Here is a 15186-nt window from a genome sequence, read left to right on the forward strand (position 1 = left end):
AAAAAAAAAAAGGAAGGATTATTCTGGATCACGGTTTCAGAGGTTTCAGTTCATGTTCACTTGGCACTGTTGCTTCTATACCTGTGGTGAGGCAGAAAGACTGTGGCAGAAGAAAGGTGCTCATATCATGGCAGGCAGGAAGCAGGAGGAGAGGGAAAGGGCCTCCAGCCAGACATCCCTATTTCTATCTCGACCCAAGAGATAACACTGTGATCTCATCAGAAAATTAATCCATTTAGGAAGTTTGAGCCCTCATGGCCCAGTCACTTCTCAGAAGCCCATCAACATCAGCAGCCAGCTTTCAATACAATGAGCCTATAGGGGACGCATTTGGGATCCCAACGATAACAAAGCCTACAGCTCTTGTCTCCAAGGAACTTCCAGCTGACTAGGAAGGGATGAGTGCTCCGAGGGCTGTGTGAAAAGTCCTTTACTAACATCAGCTTTACTAACAGCAGCAGGGACACAATGGAAGGGCCCATTTATCCAGAGAAGGCTTCATCAAGGAGGTGCCTCTTTGAGCCAGGCCTGAAATCATGCATGAGAGTTTTCTCAGCAAAGGAGGAAGAAAGCCTATTACTGACACAGAAAACATCACCAGCAAAGAGGTTCGGTGACAAGATGGCACGGCAAGGATTTCAGTGGAACTGGTGTGTTAAGAGGCACCAAAGCAGATCAGGAGAGAGACAAGAGGCTGGGAGGCAAGATGGGGTGGATTATGAAGGGCTCTGTAGGGAATGCCAAGGTGCTGCAGAGAGGAACCATGGCCTTAATAATTATGTTTGGAAATGCAGGGGCCCAGGCTGGTTAAAAAAAGGATAGAAAGCTCAGCCTGGCTCTATTGCTTGATGTGCTGTGAGTCTTAGAAAAAAAGAAAAATTTGATACCTTTTGCAAAATAAAATAAAGGAAAAGGAGAGACCACTTTGCTTTGCTTTCCATATCTTATTTCTCATGAGGAGAAGAACCAGCAGAACTCCAACAATAGAGCTCATTGCTTCAAAACAAAGAGCCACATTGTTTGAATCCTGGCTCTGCTCCATATTCACTGTGTCTCCAAGGTACTTAGCCATTCTGTGCCTCTTGTTTCTCTAGCTATAGAAAGGGATGAATAATAGCACTGCAAACTAATGACTTATGTTTGCTGTAAGAATTTTAAAATTTACAAAGCTTTTGGAACAGAATTGACAAATGGTTTAACGTTCAATAAATTTGACTACTAATACTATTTTTCAAAACTGTACTATCCTAGGAAAAATAAAAGCAAAGTCACGTGTTTTGTTAAAGGAAAGATTCTCATACCCACCACCTTCCAGATTCCAAGAAGGCTCTTCTGAGGACTAATGTCAAATTTGACTATGTCTTAGAAAATGAAATGGCATAAATGAGATTTTGCCTTGGGTCATCATGACAAATGTAAGTTCCCCAAAATTACAGGAAGACAATACAGATGATCAGTGTCTACCAATGTCTACTCTTTTCAACTAGGAAAAAAAAGGTTAATTTTTACTTTGTGGGTTTTGCAAATTTGTTTTTTTAAAGACAGTTGATGCTTCACGTGACTGTTCTATTTTTACCCTTTGAGGTAGTTATTTTAGTTCTTATAGTATAAGACAAAACCAAATCAGCAAGTGACTGACTGTGTTAGCACTTCCTTTTCACATTAGCAACAGTTGAGCTCTGGGAACTCCCAGGTTGAAACATACAACAGCAGGGAACACCTTTGGCCAAAAATTTCTCCTCCATCCAAGTGTCATAGCAATATGATGAAGACACATTTTTTCACCAGTTTGTTAGGCTTTCCTTGAGGGCTGATCCATAATCTGGTAAATACAGACATTAGTGTATGAAGAACATCCTTAGGCAAATGACACAAGTTGGCCAGACAAAAAATATCTCAACATTACCCAGAGGCAGCACAGGGTACTGGTTCAGAGATCTGGAATCAGGCTGCCCGTGCCAGGTTCCTGGCCTTGCCACATATCAATGCTGTGATGCTGGAAAGAAACTCAATCTTTCTGTTCTTCAGTTCCTCTCATCTGTAACATAACTGTGTCTGCCTCCTCAGTTAACAAGATCAAAGTCAATACTTCCAGAGCTCACAGGACCAGGTCTGACATACGGCAAGCTCTGGGAGCGCAAGTGTTCCAAATGGGGCATTTTGGCATAGGAAGTGATTTGGGTTAAAAGTATTAAAAAACAGCAGATCCCTCTTTTTTCTCCCTGAAAGCAGAAGGTACAATTCACATGTAGAAGGGCTCTCCCAGCACCAAGAGGAGGAAACACAATCTTACCACCGAAAAAAAAGGAGGTGAGGCTGAGCAAAATCAGTACAAACTCTGTTAAACCAACCCTTATCTTTCCAGTTACTTTTCCACACCTGACCTAGCCCAAACCCCTCCTCTTATCATATTTTTATAATTTACAGAGTTACTTTCTTCTGTTCAACCTAGTACAGAAGCTTTTAGCCCCTGCTGCCTCTCTGGGTCTTCATTTTCCTTCTGAAGGCTCCCATGTGCGTGTAAGAACAACTATTACATGGAACACATACATCTTTCTCCTGGACTCTATATTCTGGTGGTCTTTTTTACAAGACCCCAGCCAGGAAAACTAAAATTGACAGAAGAAAAAAAAAATTTTTTTTTCCTCCCCTACGGGCTATGGATGTTTCTGTTGAGAGACGGGGGGGGGGGGGGGGGGGGGGGGGGTAGAAAGAGAGAAAGACAGACTAAAAAAGTCTCCAAAGCCTTTCTGTTCCTAAGTCCAGAAGCCAATCTTGATTTTCACTATACAAAATGTATGTTTGGCCATATTCAGGCATAACAAGGGAATGATAAAGAGAATAATATCTTCCACTGTCTCCATTTTGAAGTAGAAATATCTTCATGTCTTTTTTTTTTGGTACCGGGGACTGAACTCCAGTCCTTGCGCTTGCGCAGCAGGCTGCGGAAACACTGAGCTAAATCCCTGGCCCCTTCATGTCTTTTAAATCAAATTGACAGACGAGTTTGTAATATTCTATAAGATGCTTATACATAAATAGCTTGCAGGATAGATATTTTCTCTGTTTACAAATGAATGAAATTGAGACTCAGTATAATCAAATACTCAATGCAAGAGGTGATCAAGAAATACAGTGAATACTCAAATTTTAAAAAAAAACTTACTACAGTAAAGGACACATTGCCAAGAACAAGGAGATAAATGTGTTCAAAGCAAGGGGAAGTATTTTGAGTATTCTGAGAGGATCAATGGCAATGTCTTTTTTCTGTAATAAATTTTTAATTTAAACATTCAATGTATTTCATGATCCCCCCCTTGTTGATCAAATGTTTATGGCAATTTCTGTAAAGTAAAAACATTACGGTGAGTCCTCGTCCATCTTATTCAACAGATCTGATACCATGTAACTTTTGACTTTTCTCTAAAGTCCAAATGACCGTGAAAGGTTAAGGTTTTGAATCAGTTCAGAACACAGAGGCAGCCCCAACAGTCCAACTAAAGACACTTATGAAAAAGGACTTCCAGAGCTGCTTCAAAAAGTGGCAAGAATAACAGGATAAGTGTGTCTGAAGCAATAAAGGAGGACTGTGAAGGGGATTGATGGTAATGTGTCTTTCACTGTGATACTTTTTTTTTTTTACATTTAAACATTCACTATTGTCTTGTTTTTTGCTTTTTCCTGGTACCGGGGATCGAGCTCAGGACCTTGCGCTTGCAAGACACGTGCAGTGCCACTAAGCTAAATCCCCAGGGGGATCACCATGTGTTTTAACTGCACCTCACAAATGACAATAGATCAGTCTGGGTTCAAAGCCCAGCATATTGCCCCTGTAGGAAGCTGCCTTTTTAAGGATAAATGGCATTAAATGTACTAGATTTGATGATTTCAAATTTACTTTTCTAATCCCAACTTCTCTCTTGTGACCTGGCTCAGTATCTCTGATTACCTAGCAAGATCTCTCTCCTTTCCTCTTTTGCTTTTCATTAGCATGATACAAAATAAATCTATAATCTCCCCTTGAACCTGGATTCCACCCCATCATTCAGCAGCCATTTATTGGGTATTTACCATAGGCTAAGTACAGGGCAAAGTGATGCCTTCTCCTACCACATGAAGCTGAAAAATGAGGGGTGGGGGCAATAACTGTACTAATAATGTGTTAAAATAAAAACAGGTGGTACAAAGTAAAAGAGCAGAATGGTGTAGTACAGGGGAACAACTCAGTCTAACCTGGAAGATCAGAGAGGATGCATGGAGAAGTGATAATGAAGCTGAGACCTGAGAGGGGAGTCTTGGGAGGGACGGGCTCAGACGGAACCCCAGCCAGTGCACTCTCCCTGGTGGGAAGGCACTATTACCGCCTTCCAGGAACAGAAAGGCTGGAGAGCAGGAAAGCGGCAATGAGGAGAAGGAACTCCAGAGCTGCGTGGACGGGGGTACATAGTGTCCCTTGAGTCATTGTGAGGAACTTCTGCGATTGACACTGGAGATCACATGAAATTGCTGAAGGCCTTTAGAAGGGGCTGGGGGACACAAATGATCATATTTGTGGTTTTTTGGTTTTTGGTACCAGGGATCAAACTCGGGACCTTGCACTTGCGAGGCAGGTGCCAGAACCACTGAGCTAAATCCCCGACCCCATATTTGTGTTCTTACCAATGTAGCCATTGTGTGTAGCAGACTGGAAAAGAACAAGAATGAAAGAAGAGCCCAGAAACATGCTGTCTACACACAACATCTATTTCTAATAATAAAACATTCTTCTGGTGCCCAAAATAAGTTTATACTTCTCAGCTCCCTTTGCAGCTAGGTATGGCCATGTGTTTAAGTACTGATCAATAAGGTGTAGACTAAAATCCTGTGAGGATATAAAAAGAAAGCTGATAAAGGGAGCTGATTCAGATGGAAGGAGTCCCTTCTCACCTTTCTGCCTTTCTTCCTTCTTCCAGCTTTCAATTCAGACAATATTGCTGCAGCTCCATCAGCCATACTGGGCCAAAATAAAAGTTATTAGCTAGGATGATGGAAGGGAAAGATAAGATCTAGGATCCCTAGTTTGAATCCTTGAATACCAGGTTTTGTACAGCCTACCTCCAGTCTTTATTTTTGACCCCACACTGAGAGAGGGGGAAAAATCTGCTTTTTAGACTATCATTTACAGGTATTATGTGATATACAGCCTAACTCAGTCCTGATACAGAGGCTACTGTATTGATGCAAGAAGAGGTGATAGTGGTTTGGATCATGGTAGTGAAGTAGTGGTAGAACAGATGGGTGGGGGGAATGGCAAGGCTGAAATATATTTAGAAGGTGGAGTCAGCAGAACCTGTTGAGAGTCCAGACATGAGAAAGGGTAGAAAGGTCAGAAGAGACAGATACTCGGGTGTGGAGCACTGCAGCTGGGGCCATGGTATTTTCCACAGCACTTGCAAACAGACCCACATTTTGAGAGATGGACAGGGGAAGGGCACTGCGTGAAGGAGGTGGGAAGAAGCTCTGGGGCGGAGGCTGGAGAGCCATTGCACTCACACCAGGAGACCAGCAATCACTGCACACAAAGGGCTGGTGCCATCAAACAGGCAGGGAGCTCACTTCAGCTGCAGCTGAAGAGTGAGGAAGAGGAGAAGGAGGAGGAGGGCATGCAGGCAAGAGGAGCCAGAGGAGAGAGGGGAGTGGAGACAAAGAAGCAAGGAGAATCTGATGAGGGCTTTGCAGTTGAACTTTTTGTTTGTTGATTTTTGCAAGTTTAGAGTTTATTAAAATATGGCATTAGCAAACAATATGTGAAAGAAAAGTTCTTAATAGTTATAGCCTTCAAAACCACAAGACATAAGCTTAAAAAATATTTTAGAACTGAAGCATGAGGCAAGAATTTCATTTTAACACAAATGGAAGCAAAACAAGTACAAATAAGAACCAGACCTATAGTGCATCCATTTGGGGGCTTATCATCTGCATAGGAAAAATCTTTTCAAGGGGACACAGAAAAGGATCTATATTCAGCTCCACCTATGGAGACAACCTGGAGACCCAATAGGCAGGGATCCCCAGGCCAGGCCATTGGAGGAAAAATCACTCCTTTCCCCCAAAGAACCAGAAGTCTGTGAGTGGTTGCTAAGTTCACAAAGCCAGGGAGAGCTGGGTGAAGCTCCAGGCCCTCGGAGTCCACAGCACCCTGGCTTGATTGCGGGTGAACAGTCGGTGGAACTTCTTTCAAACTATTATCTTTTTTCTATTCTTGACTAAAAGTAAGATGAATTACATCAAGTACTTAAAGGATTATGAGGTAGAGGATAAAGAAATCGATCTGAGCACTCCCAAAGCAAATGGATCTTGACATTCTGAGGGTTAACAGCGTTAGCAGTCCCACTGACTTTTCTTCAAGCTTCACTACATGCCAGGTTTTGTTTAAAATCATTTCGTTTGGGCCAGGGATTTAGCTCAGTGGTTCCGCCACCTGCCTCGCAAGCGCAAGGACCCGAGTTCAATCTCTGGTACTAAATAAATAAATTAATTAAAATAAAATAAAATAAAATCATTTCGTGCACATTTTAGACACACCACTTCCACTGATGCCCACAACCCTGTGAGGTAGTAACTATTATTCTCCATTTTGCAGATGAGAAAATTGAGGCACAGAGAGGTTACAAAGTCCTATAAGCTTACGAGTGCCAGTGCCCAGCGTATGAACAAGGGCCATCAGAAACCACTGTTTCTTAGTCAGAGAAATGTGCTTAACATTACATTAAAGACCATTGCATCAAAGTAAGTAATGGAAAAATAATTATGGAAAGACAGGGAGAATCTAAGGAATCAGCCAGACTGAAACATGGTGAGGTTTCTGTTTTCTGTAGTCAGCTTGTTCCAGTGACTCAGATTTAGGGAACCTGGCTGTCGTCAGCTCCCAGGAGCAACAGTCTGCTCCTTCCTAGAACTGTGACAACCAGAGTCCCTGGAACATGCTGGTGACACGTGGGCACCCGTAGACAGTTCAGTCAGCTTCTGTGCCTGAGAACAGAGAATCAAGTGACCCCAGCTTGTGACCCAGACACCCAGGAGGCCGGGGGAGGAAGTGTTCCACTTGTAGTCAAAGCTCACCTGTGTAAAAGTGAGTCTGCGACAGGGTGTCTGGGGTGCTGGAACAAAAAAAAAAAAACAGTATTTCCACTGGACATGCAAATAACAGACCTCAGCTACTCGCACGAAGGCCTTTGGAGTCACCGAGAGTTCAGAGCTGGTATCATGAAGCTACACACAGGCCTCTGGCATAAGCGAGAACTCGTCTTAACTTGGAGGAACAGCAGTTAGGGGTAAACCCAGAGACAGTGCTCAGCACAGAGGCACACACAGAGGAGCAGTGTCAGCAAGGATCTGTACAGCTCAGGAGCCATTATTAGAAACCCACTGTATATCAAGCTGTCCGCAGACATGCACCGGGGGTTGGGGGAGGTCAGGGGAGCAACGATAAGCAGACTCATATTCGTCCTTTCTCAGTCTGCTTCCCCATTTTGCATTCGGTCAGTGTACAGAAAACAGTTAACACAGCAGGCATGAAACTGCTATTCTTGGAAAGGCCTCCTTCTTACCCAAGGTTCTGGGAACTGGATTGGACAGAGTTTCACCATTCTCAGCTCTGAGGGGCTCATAGAAACAAAATGGTTTGTACACCTGCACCTTGGGTGCACACGAGGCAGAGGTACCTACAAGGACATGACCAGCCCTCACTGAGTCCCCAGTGAGTGTCACAGATGGTTTGGTCAGTCTCAGATCACACAGGCGTTGCTGTAGACCATTTCAGGGAAGTAAACACATTCCCTGGGACTCCACTGGGACAGGATGCATTGACGCTTGCACCAGGCTTTCCTTTGCTCACTTTGCTTTGTACCTCTTCATGGTAATAAATAGCATATACTAGGGATGGGGATCTAGCTCAGTGGCGCTGCGCCTGCCTGGTAAGGGCAAAGTCCTGAGTTCGTACGGCAAAAAACATTTTTTTTAATTTTTAAAAAATAGTATATACTAAGTTCTGTGGGTCTTCTTAGCAAAACATTGAGTCTGGGATGGTCTGGAAGGCCCCAACTCCTGATATAATTGGTGAATTGGAATAAGCTCTGGTGCGGGAGATAACTGATTTAAATTCCAATTTTGAGGGCTGGGGATTTAGCTCAGTGGTTCCACCACCTGCCCACAAGCTCAAGGTGCCGGGTTCGATCTCTGGTACCAAGAAAATAAATAAACACATTCCAATTTTGACACTTAGTACTGGTGAATCATTGAGCTAGTTAACTAGAACCCTCAGCCTTGGGATTCTCTGAAAATAAGATAGTATAACCTGAATGAGAAGATGTAGAGATTAATGGGTATGGTGGTACATGCCTGTAATCCCAACACTTGGGAGGCTGAGGCAGGTGGATCACTGGGAGTTCCAGGCCAGCCTGGGCTACATAGTGAGTTCAAGGCCAGCCTAACTACATAGCAAGACCCTGCCCCCCCCAAAAAAAGAGTAAAGAATATGTTTAAAAGATTAATAAAGAAAATCAAAGAATTAAGAAAACAATGCACCAGCTGTGGTGGCACACACTTGTCATCCAGCACTTGGGAGGCTGAGACAGGAGGATCACAAGTGTGAGGCCAGCCTGGGCTACCTAGTGAGTTCAAGACCAGACTGGGCTACATAGCAACCCTGTCTCAAAAAAAAGAAAAAAAGAAAGAGGAAGGAAGAAAGGAAAGAAATAAAGTTTTTTTAAAAAAAAAAGATAAAGTGATCCACAATAAAAACCTGTACCTTTCTCTCTTTAGACCGACATGTAAAGGCCACACCCACAGTTTTGCAGGGCCCAGCCTGCACAACACCAGCAGCTGCAGTGAGGGTTACTTCACCCACACCTCCCTTCCTCTGGTGAGCTGGACTTGGCTCGTGTCAGTTCATGAGAGCCCATTTTGCCCTTGTTACCTAGCTCTGTGCCCAGAGTTATGCTGCAGACCAGAAATCTGACACACTGTAAGTAATTACACTATGGTAATTGGCAAATGCTAAAAATCAGGGCTTCTCCTTTCTCCCATCTGCTAAACATTTAGTACCACTCCACTGACCTCTTTGTTTAAAAAAATAAGATGCACTTAGTGCCAAAGAGGTTTTGTAGCATACATGCTACATGAAAAAATGGTCAACGTTATTAGCCTAAGGCAAATGCAAAGTAAAATTACAATGAGATACTTTTTTTCCACTAGGATGGCAATAATCAACAAGACAAATAATGAGAAGGATTTGGAACTACTGGAACCACTGTTAATGGGAAGGTATGATGGCACAGCTGCTTTGGAAAACAGTCTAGTAGTTCCTTAAAAGACTAAACACAATTACCCCAAGACACAGCAATTCACCTATGCCCAAGAGAAATGAGAAAATATGTCCATACAAAAATCTGTACATGAATATTCATACCAGGTTTACAATAACCAAAAAGTGGAAACAACCGAAATATCTATCACCATGAGTGAACAAAATGTGGTGTAGTGATAGAATTGAGTATTATTTACCCATAAAAAGGACTGAAGTACTAATACATGGTACAACAGGGATGAACCTTGAAAGCACTATGATTAATAAAAGAAACCAGACACAAAATGTAACATGTTAACATAATTATATTTTTGTGAAATATCCAAAATAGTCAAATCCATAGACAGGAAGTACGTTGATGGTTGCCAGGGGCTGGGAGAACGGGGGAACTGGGATTGACTACTTAAGAGGGACAATTTCTATTGATGAAAAAGTTCAGGAATTAGTGGTAATTTTTATACAGCATTATGAGTGTTATTGATGCCACTGAACTGTATGTTTTCAAGTGGTTACAATGGTAAATTTTCACCGGGGATTTAGCTCAGTGGTTTCACTGCCTGCTGCGCAAGCTCAAGGACCCAAGTTCGATCCCCAGTACCAAAAAAAAAAAAAAGATTGCTTAGTCTACAATGGTAAATTTTAGGATATGGGGATTCAATTAATTTTTTTAAATTAACAGCTAAACATACCACAAAATACAATTTTTTTTTTTTGGTACCGGGGATTGAACTCAGGACCTTGCGCCTTCGAGGCAGGCAGTGGAACCACTGAGCTAAATCCCTGGCCCCTAAATACAAATATTTGTAAAGCATATAGAGACAAGAGCTTCATTCAGAATATATATTTTATATCTTATAAAATAACTAAGGAAACATCAGAAAACCTAAGAAGAAAAAAGGTCTAAATAGGCACGTCAGTAGCAAATGGATGTTAATGAGTAGTGCACTCTAATTTCCTTAATGCACACAGTCCCTACCACCTCATGGGAGTAGAGAGGAAAAAACAAACAGAAACAAACACCCAGAAAAAAAGTAACCCTTTCAAGGTCAGGTATATAAAGCCAAAGACGAGGAGGACAGAAACGCACAGAGATGGTCAGTTAAGTTCATTCAAGGAAGTCCCCTCTGGGGGAAGTAAGATGTGTAGTTTAACAGATAGTGCACTGGCCAGAAAGATTAGATATCTGGTGGAACCTCACCAAGTGGGAAGCCACCTGACCTGCTGTTCCCAGGGTCTTCATTTGTGAAATAGACTGTGGGCGATGTGTGGGTTATGTGCAGACAACATTTCATGGCGATGTTGAAGAGAATGGGACTACGCATGTATGTATACAAAACCTTTGAATTCCATGGAATCCATGCTATGTGACATTTAAGATCAGAAGGAAACCCGGAAGCCCCCTAGATGCAATGGCCCCATGCTGCACCTGAAATCCAAGGATCAGTGAAGTTAAAAGTCCTAGGTAACCCAGATATGCAGCCAAGTGCACACAACTGTGACACACAGGATAAGAAACTTCCCTGAACCTCAAAAGGCCACCTGTACAGCACAGTGGAAGCAGCATAGGAAAGTTTAAGTCCTCATGAACCTGTGATGGTAGAATTAAAGCACAATCAGACTGTGAGGTTAACAAATCCCAAATCATCAACATCTTTGTCACTGTTGTCATCATCATCATCATCATCATTATTATTATTATTATTATTATTATTACTACTACTATTATTGTTATTGTGGTGCTGGAGATTGAACCCAAGATCTCACACGTTTGATAAAAGCTCCATCATTGAGCTACACTCTCAACCTTTTTTATTTTTTCATATTGAGACAGGGTCTCGCCAAATTGCCCACTGCCCTCACACTTGTGATCCTCCTGCCTCAGCCTCCCAAGTAGCTGGGATTGCAGGTGTGCATCATCACACCCTGGCTCATTTTTAATGACTTCTTGCTAGCATACTATACACACCTATTCTTTGCTGTGCAAATGATAAATAAACTAAAACAAATGCTTTAAATCCCATAATGTATATATATATACATATATACACACACATATATATATGTGTGTATATAGTCTACCAGGAAATTATATCCAAACTCCTCTAGAAAGAGCAAAATTTACATGTTACAGTTTCATGAACAAGAAATGTCATCTATTCACAATACTTTTGCACTGGCATATAAAATTAAGGAATAGTTATCTATGTGATTACCTGGAATAAAAGAAGGAAAATGTTTTCTCATATAATGATAATAATACGGAAAATGCCTTTCCCAGAGTATATTACAAATTATCAGATTTGTTATAAGTCCCTTACACATTTAACAAAAAAATTACACTGTATATATTTTGCACAATTTTTCTTTTCCATTGTTTACCAATATGGATTTTAAAGATAGCTTTCTAAGATTAAAAATTTTAAAAGTAAGCAAAGAGCTATAACAACATTTTTATCAGAGGCAGTAATCATTAAACTTTAATATTCTTCTTATAAGTATACTATATTTATAAAATCCAAAGCTAATAATGTCAGAAGTTCTCCTAAAAGGCTTTAAAACTTTAATTCTATTGAGTCAACTGCTGAGTGTCTAACCTCCCGTCTGCATATGTCTATGTGTCTGCATATAATTTTAGAAACAACTCAAAATGTAGTTTCACTTTCTCAAGGGTCTCCTCTGACAGTTTATACTCTGGTAGTTGGTTTATAATAATGTGCAAATTTTACTTGGGGGAGAAATTAATACTAATAAATTCTAAACAAAAACATATTTTTGTTTCTAAATTTACACCATAGACCACCTCAAAAACATAACATGGAACAAAATTACACAGGAAATCAGTATCACAAATCCTAAAGATATTTTTGCTTATTTTGAATCAGCAGTGTCATCATTACCAATAAAAATGTTCTTGAGTTAATGAGTACAAGGCATTAGATGATATGTTTAAATTATGTAGCAACAGAGACAGGCAGGTCTGCCCATGCCCTACTGAGGTCCTGAGTCGCACAGAACATGCCGAATCAGCCCGCTGAAGACAGGGAGGGCTGCCCATGCCCTACCGAGGTCCCCAGTCACGCAGAATACGCCGAATCAGCCCGTTCCACACAGGAAGGTCTGTGCACGCCCTACCGAGGTCCTGAGTCGCGTGGAAGACACCAAATCACCCAGCTGCAGACAGGCAGCCACCTGGTTCCACACTACAAAGACGCAGAGGACACCAGACCACCAGACCAAGGTACTGAGTCCCGCTGTTCCTGGCCCAGAGGTAGGGGATTCTGAGCCGCTATCCCACTGCTCCTGGTCTAGAGGAAGGGACTTCCCAGCCACCATCCCTCCCGCTGGTCCCAGCTCACAGGAAAGGGCTTTTAGGTCACCATCCCTGCCGCTGCTCCCAGCCCCTGTCCCACCTCACCCAGCTCAGAGGAGATAATCTGTGCAGGTGCTAACAGGCCCTGCCCCAGTGGAAATGAGAAAACACGTAAATGAGTCTCAAAACCAGACTTCCAGATAACCTACAGCAACCCCAAAGGGAAATGAGATGGAACACTCTGATACTCAACCACCTGGACTCACTGAACTGGCAACAAAAGGGGATCTGGAAAAAATGAAAGCAGAAATAATTTCTCAGATAACAGGAGAAATTGTGCCCCTAGTGCAAGACATGATTAATAAATCTAGAGAGGAGCTCAGGAACATGATGGAATCCCAACATAAGAAACAAATGGAATCCATAAAACAGATGCAAATAGATTTCCAGGACATGAAAAACTCCACTGAAAGTCTACACAGCAGAATGAGCCAATGTGAGGACAGAATTTCAGATATAGAAGATAAGATTGCAATTAGTGACCAGAAAAAGAAAAATTGCTTCAAAATTATAAGGGAACATGAGAAATCAACCCAGCAGCTGCTAGATGATGCAAAGAAGAATAACATAAGACGGACTGGAGTCAATGAAGAAACAGGAGAGAGTGCAGATGACATAAAAAAATCTCTTCATAGAAATAATGGCAGAAAACTTCCCAAGCAGGGAAAAAGAGCTTGACATACAGATAAGTGAGGCATATAGGACTCCAAATAGCCTTGATCAAAAAAATCTACACATAGGCATATAATTGTTAAGATTCCAGAAACACAACAGAAGAACAAAGTTCTCCAAGCAGTCAGAGAAAAAAAACAAATCACATACAAAGGAAAGCCCATCAGAATCACAGCAGACTTCTCAACACAAACCATCAAGGCAAGAAGAGCTTGGAGTGACATATTCCAAGCCCTAAAAGAAAACAGCCTCCAACCCAGATTGATGTACCCTGCAAAACTATCTTTCAAAATGGATGGAGAAATAAGATACTTTCATGACAAAGAGCACCTGAGGAACTTTGAGAATACCAAACCAGCACTCCAAAGAATTTTACACAATATCCGAGGAACAGACATTGAGGATCACAACCCCAGGAAGCAAAGCTGAATGAACCCATCTGGCATGACAAGAAATTAAATGTAAACGGGGAGAACCCAACAAAAAGAAAAAGTCATGGCAATCACAAGTCAATACATTTCAGTTATAACCATCAACATTAATGGTCTCAATTCACCAATCAAAAGAAATAGACTGGCAGAATGGGTCAAGAAGCAAAATCCAACACTATGCTGCATACAAGAAACACACTTAATTCAAAAGGAAACTCAGACTGAAAGTTAAAGGGTGGAAAACAATACTCCATGCGACAGGAACCCCAAAAAAAGCAGGAGTAGCTATCCTCTTGGCAGATCAAGTAGATTTCAAACTAACACTGATTAAGAGAGACAAAGAAGGACACTACATCCTTGTAAAGGGAAGAATCAAAGAGGAAGAGATGACAATCATAAATATCTATGCACCAAACACTAGTGTACCCAACTATATAAAACAAATACTAATGGACATGAAAAGTCATATATGCACTAATACAATTGTAGTGGGGGACCTCAACACCCCACTGTCACAAATAGATAGATCAACTAGACAAAAAATAAGTAATGAAATACTAGAACTCAATCAAACTCTTGAACAAATGAACTTAACAGATGTTTACAGAGTGTTCCACCCCACAAAATCAGAATACACATCCTTCTCAGCTGCACATGGGTTATTCTCAAAAATAGACCACATACTCACACATAGAACATGTTTAAGTAAGTGCAAAGGAATTGAAGTTATCCCCTGTATATTATCAGACCATAGTGCAACGAAATTGGAGATCCATAGCAAAAGAAACTCAAAAAATTTCATAAACACGTTGAAATTGAACAACACACTTCTGGATAACCAATGGGTCACAGAGGAAATTAAAGAAGAAATCAGACAGTTCCTTCAATTCAATGACAATGACAATACAACATATCGGAATCTATGGGATACAATGAAAGCAGTCTTATGAGGGAAATTCATAGCAGTGAATATGCATATTAGGAAAACAGAAGGAGCCCAATTAAACAACCTGATGCTGAACCTCAAGCTTCTAAAAAAAGAAGAGGAGGACAACCCCAAAGCTCATACAAGGGAGGAAATTATAAAGATCAGAGGAGAAATCAATGCAATGGAGACTAAGAGAACAATACAAAAAATCAGTGAAGCCAAGAGTTGGTTCTTCGAAAGAATCAACAAAATTGACAAACCTTTAGCCAACCTTATCAGAAAAAGGAAAGAAAAGACCCAAATCCATGCAATTGGGAATGAAAAGGGTGAAACTACAACAGACCCAGCAGAAATCCAGAGGATCATCAATACCTACTTCCAGAACCTATACGCCAATAAGATGGACAACACAGAAGAAATGGACAGATTCCTAAATACA

At 41.4% G+C, this 15186-nt stretch overlaps 1 protein-coding gene across 5 annotated transcripts in view; it reads right to left on the reverse strand.

The window, feature by feature from the left end:
• Positions 1-15186, reverse strand: part of Tec (tec protein tyrosine kinase) — a 127100-nt gene that overhangs the window by 47252 nt on the left and 64662 nt on the right. The window lies entirely within an intron of this gene.

The sequence above is a fragment of the Heterocephalus glaber genome, unplaced genomic scaffold (assembly GCF_053883595.1).
Source record: "Heterocephalus glaber isolate CG9 unplaced genomic scaffold, H.glaber_assembly_v1.0 deba00001509, whole genome shotgun sequence".
Lineage (NCBI taxonomy): Eukaryota > Metazoa > Chordata > Mammalia > Rodentia > Bathyergidae > Heterocephalus > Heterocephalus glaber.